Here is a 5961-nt window from a genome sequence, read left to right as displayed (position 1 = left end):
TTCGTAGGAGATCATTCAAAAAGCTTTCAAACTTCTCACATAATTTACGAACAGTAATTAAATTCATCCATATTACATATTCGAGCAAAGCGATTAATATTAACATCGAATACGATCAGTACTGTGATCTAAAATTGGACTTAATCGTTCTGTAATAAGCCCTTTGAATATATCACGAATGAATATCGATTGAAAAAATCAAACTGAATCTAAACGTCTAGAAACGTAAGAAAGGGAAATCAAAATGAAATGAAAAGGGAGTTAAAAGGGAATGCTTAATTCTGTTAGCGAGAAATCAAGATCTTTAATAAAACAACGACGATCGATCGATAATCGTCTGTCGTGTCTTTGATATTAAATCGGTAAAACGTAGACGTATAAAGTTTGCCGAAGGTAAAGGTGCAACTATGTACTACAACGAGGACGACAAATATCGTGCAACCCTAGAAACTAGTCTGTGTCTCGTCTGGAAGGGTGGCAAAAAGGGAGACAGAAGCCGCGTTATTTCAGTCGACGTCCCTACAATATTTCTCTCTCTCTCTCTCTCTTTCTATGTGTATCTATCTGTCTTTCTGTTTCTATCTTTTTCTTTCTTCAACTTCGAAGTCAGACTTTCCACGATCTTTTCTACTCTTATTTTCCCGCGACTGTCGTTTCTATCTTAAGAGAAGAAAGTTTAGCTTGATACGAGCACACGAAGCGTCGGCTGGAGGACTGTCATCGTTTCTTTGAAGTTAAAAGCAAAAAAAAAAAGAGAAAAAAGAAGAATTATCAAGGATAATTATCGTTACGCTCATCTTATAATATAAATATCTATTATGTATCATCATAATTATGTGACGAGAGAAAAATAAAAAAATTCAGTTAAAATTGTAAACGATTTGAATCGAAAGTCTCCTACGTTGTTCTAGGTTGATCTATTAAGATGTTTAACAAAATCTTTGAGAAAATGTTGATATTGAAAATTGCACGTTTAATGGTTATGATTGTTTAAACGAAATGGAGATAATGGCGACGAGTTTTTTTTTTTTTTTAAATAGAAACTAAGAGAACTATTTATTATTTATTAAGTCTGAAAGGAACTATAGCGAAATTATTTACGGGGATATAAATCATGTACTTTTATTCTTATTATATAAACTCCCTTTTATTTCATATTTTCACGTGAGAAAAAAAAAAGAAAAGAAATGTAAAAGTGGGCGAAAGAAAAGCGTATTTCCGAGGACGATGTCTCTAAACAGATACTAATCATGATAATTAGTGACTCCCGGGGAAGAAACGATGCCTCGTCTAGGAGTTAGAACCGCCAACGTTGATTATAGGATACGCCAAGGATTTCAGGATGGTTCGCGTGCGTCTGCAATTTTAGATACCGAAAAGGGAAGCCGAATTTTCCTTAAATCCTTGTGTTTTCTTTGGCTATCGGATATGGTACTTTGAAGAGTCTCGACTTTTCAAAGAGTCTGACTTGTCATTAAATCAGGAAAAGGATACTTGTTGAACGAGAAACTTGTTTCGAAATAAGAAAAAAGAAGAAAAAGAGAGAGAGAGAGAGAGAGAAAAAAAATACAAGGATTATTAAAAAATAATTTTCAACGTAAAGAACAAATTGTTGGATCATCAAAAGAACCTTCCTTACGAAGTATTATCAATAAATATGTACAATTTTTGTAATGGCCTTAAATGGTATTAGAAAAAAAGCAAACAAAAAAAATGAAAAAAAAAAAGAAAAAAACTTTCACGAATGAAAAAGGAAAGGAGTAACATCGTTAAATCAGTGAAATAACTATTATTATTATCTCGTGTGATGTTATAGATAACTATCTCGATAATTCTCGATACAAATAATCTTAGACAATTTTAGAAGACTAATTTTCAACTAGTTGTTAACTCGGTTAAATTCCTCTTACAAGGTATTTACGATGTGTATCAGAAGTATTAGTCTCCCTTGGTTACCTTTCTCGAGACGCGACGTTTAAATCCCTTATCATCATCGTAGATCTTCTTCTAGCTTATTCTCTCGAAGGCAATGATCGAATTTAATTTAACGCGTTCATTGATTTTCTCAATCGAACCGAAGCTCGAACCAATGCCGATCCTAATCAAAGATAACATCGTATCGTACCGTATAGAGAGAGAGAGAGAGAGAGAGAGTCTTCTAATTCCAAACAAATCGATGAGCTTTAGATTAAAGCACGACGACGTTTTAACGTTCAACCATAAATAGAAATTCCAGGATTTTTTTATAGACACGTTACATCATGAAAAAAAATTTATTATGAATGATAGCTTAAATTATTTTCAATTTAAAATCACTTTTAATTCATTACTTCAAATTAGATTTGGATTTGTTAACGCAACCTTATCTCTCTTTAAAATCTTATTTAATTCAAGGCAAACTAACGAGACAATCTCGTTGTTAGAATAAAATCATGTGTAACAAATACGAAAAAAAAAAAAAAAGAAAACACAGAAAAAGAGCATTACATAGATTAAAAAAAATCATGTAGTCTTTTTGTTTTCCTTTTTTAAAGTCACAACATATGGGACGAAAAAAAAAATAGGGAGTTTCTTTGTCGACGTAAAATTACATAGAAAGAAACGTTCGAGGGAGTTAACCTGACAGGTTGTGTCGATGACAGAACTTTTCATTAGACCAACATTTTTTTTTCTTCTTCTTTTTTCCTTCAATTTTTTATTTCTTTCTCGCTTTCTATCTATCCTTGTCTCTCTTCATTCAGTTCCCATTTTCCACATTGTTCGTCGTCCAAAAAAGGGGGAGGAAATTAATAGGGTCACGAGGACACACGAGTAGAACGCAAAAAGGGACCAAGTTCAGGTCCCTTAACGAGAAAATAAATGCAAGTCAATTTTTCAAAAACGACACGAACGGCACGTAACGAACGAACGACCGCGTTAGTCCGTCTAGATGAATTTTTAATTTCTCGGAAAAATGAAGCAGCAGCAGCAGCAGTCAAGCAACCGCTAATTGCCGCGAGACAAAGATTACATGGTATATACCTGACTCTTTCTCATTTGTAGAAACACAATTCTCCAAGTCGTTTTGCCTTTTTCGCTCTTTTTCTACACCTTCTTCGTTACGCTCGTTCGTCACGCGCGCTTAAGTTCAACTCGATTACGATCGGTACCGGAAGAGAAAAGTTTGTACGATTAGCGAGTTTAAATTGATCAACGAAGACAAGTAGCAGGAACAAAAAAAAACATTAGAAGAAGCCTGATAATTCTTTTTCATGTAAAAGGAACGATTAAAAAGAGAAAAAAACACAAAAAAAAGAAAAATCAAACGAGATCGAATTGCTCATATTCTAAATCGATAAACGATGAAAATTTTTGTGATGTAAAATAAAAAAAAAAAAAATACCGAAGAGAAACATACTTTTCTCTAACCCGAAGAAAAGGGTAAAAGGAACAAAGAGAGAGAGGAAAAAAATATAAAAACGATAGAAACGAGCTATCGAAATTATAATAAAGAATGATATGATGAAAAAGCCTGATAATTCATTCTCATGTTAAAGGAACGATTAGAAAACTAAAAGAAAAAAAGAAAAAAAAGAGAGAGATCAAACGAGATCGAATTGCTCATATTCTAAATCGATAAACGATGAAAATTCTTGAGATGTAGAATAAAAAAAAAAAAAAGAAAAGCAAACACCAAAGAAAAACATACTTTTCTTTAACTCGAAGAAAAGGATAAAAGGAGTAAAGAGAGGGGGAAAAAAAAGTATAAAGACGATAGAAACGAGCTATCGAAACTATAATAAAGAATGAAAGAAGGAAATTTCGGAGATTCGACCAAAGGTCCTCGAAAGTTGCTTGCTCGCGGAAGTTCAGAATCCTCGGAAATCCGGCGTTCTTAGCGGCCCGGAAACTCGCGTGTTCCGCGATCACCCAACTTCTCTCTGTTTCTCTCTGTTTCTTTCTCTTTCTCTTTCTTTTTTTTCTTTAAAAAAGAACAAGACACCGCAGTATCCTTCCGGCTTGCGCATTTAACGCATCGCATACTTCGAAATGAGCGAGTTCTCACACGATGCGAAAAAACGAAAACGTTCGCAGTCGCGAGGAAAAGAAAGAAAGAAAAAAAAGAAAGGAAGAAAGAAAGAAAGAAAGAAAGAAAGAAAGAAAGAAAGAAAGAAGGCTGTCGAATGGACACGTATGCAGTTATCTACCTTCCTACCTAACCTACTTATATATTGTCTGTCGGTGCCAACGTAAATTACGCGAGCGCGGATGTTCGCGGCGGTAGTCGACGTTAATTCAAAAAAGGCAAAACCATTGACCGGAAGCAACGGTATAGTTTAATAACGGATACACGTGTTGCCGTTGCGGATTTTAAGCAACCTTCACAATGCCCTCCTCTTCTCTGTTGTGTTACGATACTTCTCTGTTTGTTTTCTTTTCTTTTTTCTCTCTATTTTTCTTTTTTTCTTTATTTTTTTAACATTCTTTTCTCATATAAGTGAGATAATAAGTTAATTATCGAAGAGGAAGTGTAACGAAAAAAGGAGCGATAATAAAGAGGATATTTCTACGAGACTATTTCCATCAATTTCCCTGCAAATTGTTATTAAATAATTCCAAGGGAATGATTGATTTTTAGTGATGAAAGAAACGTTGATTTATTTCGTTGAGGATAAGAAAGAAGGTTTAAAATACCGATTAATTTTTGTTAACAGAAAACGTTTCGTTTATTCTCAATCGAATAATTTTGAACGTTGCTTAATAAAAAAAGAAAAGAAAAGAGAAGAGAAGAAAGAGAGAAAGAAAGATAGACGAAAGGGGTTGAATCTCCCTTTTTCTCTCGCGGAAGAAGCCCAAATTTCGTGTGTCTCTGTCTCTGTCTTACTCGAGTGCACGAGTGCGCTCGTGCACCCGCGCATGGACTCCAGGCGTAGCCGCAAAACCGCAGAAACGACATACTGCTCCTTTGTCAGTGGCAAACTAGGACCATTATTATTACGTCACGCGAGTTGCCGAGCTGCGGTGCCCTTTTTATCGACAAGGAAGCGCAGATGGCAAAAATTACGCTCGCGCCTTCCAGATATCCGCCAAAGAACGTCAAAGAATTTTGTCGGTTTCCTCCCTCGAAAATCATCGTCATTTTAAAAAAAAAAAAATATCGAGACACCAAAAGAGAACATTTCTAATCAATTTCATAATGAAATCGTTTTCTCATCGGCTGACATTAACGATCCCGTATTAATTGCCGATGGTCGAACATATAAATGCATTCAACAATTCTTCAAACTTTTTCTTCCGATGTAAGTAAAAAATTAATAAAGTAAAATAAATATATAAAAAGTACATAACAAAAAATAAATATATCAAATATAAATAAGTAAATATCCCCGGCTCTCTCGCTACCCACCAAACGAACATATTAATTTTTTTATACTATGATTCTTCAAAATTTAATCACTTCTACTCAAACTAATAATCGTCAAATTCAAGTGATTAGAAAGAAATAATTAAAAAAAATTAGAAATAAAAATAAGAAGACTTTCTTCTTCTTCTTCTTCTTCTTCTTCTTTTAATTTTGTTATCGAAATTATCTATGAATTACTCGTACTCAAGATGAAAAAGAAATTCAGAATCATCTAACGCGAAATATCCAACGACGTCGATGTTCTTTTTTATCCCTTAGCCCTTTCTCTCTCTCTCTCTTTTTCTTTCTATCTCTTTCTCACGAGACACGCTCGGCCGTTCTCGAAGAATGTAAAAGCTTTCAGCTTCCATCCCTTACTCGGCGCGACAGGCGGGGTCGGTCGCTTTTCTCGGTCACCCCGGACGAGCGGATCATCGATCACTGACAATTTCTTTCGGACTTCTTGCCGGCATCCTTCGACCCTTCGTAGTAGTAAAAGAGAACGAGCAGAAAGTCGTCGCTGGACGGTGGTAGAAGAAAAAGTCGTTGCTTCACGAAGGAGGAGAACTCGCGCGAGT

The sequence above is a fragment of the Vespula vulgaris genome, chromosome 13 (assembly GCF_905475345.1).
Source record: "Vespula vulgaris chromosome 13, iyVesVulg1.1, whole genome shotgun sequence".
In the NCBI taxonomy this organism is placed as follows: Eukaryota; Metazoa; Arthropoda; class Insecta; order Hymenoptera; family Vespidae; genus Vespula; species Vespula vulgaris.
Note: the sequence above shows the minus strand (reverse complement) of the source record.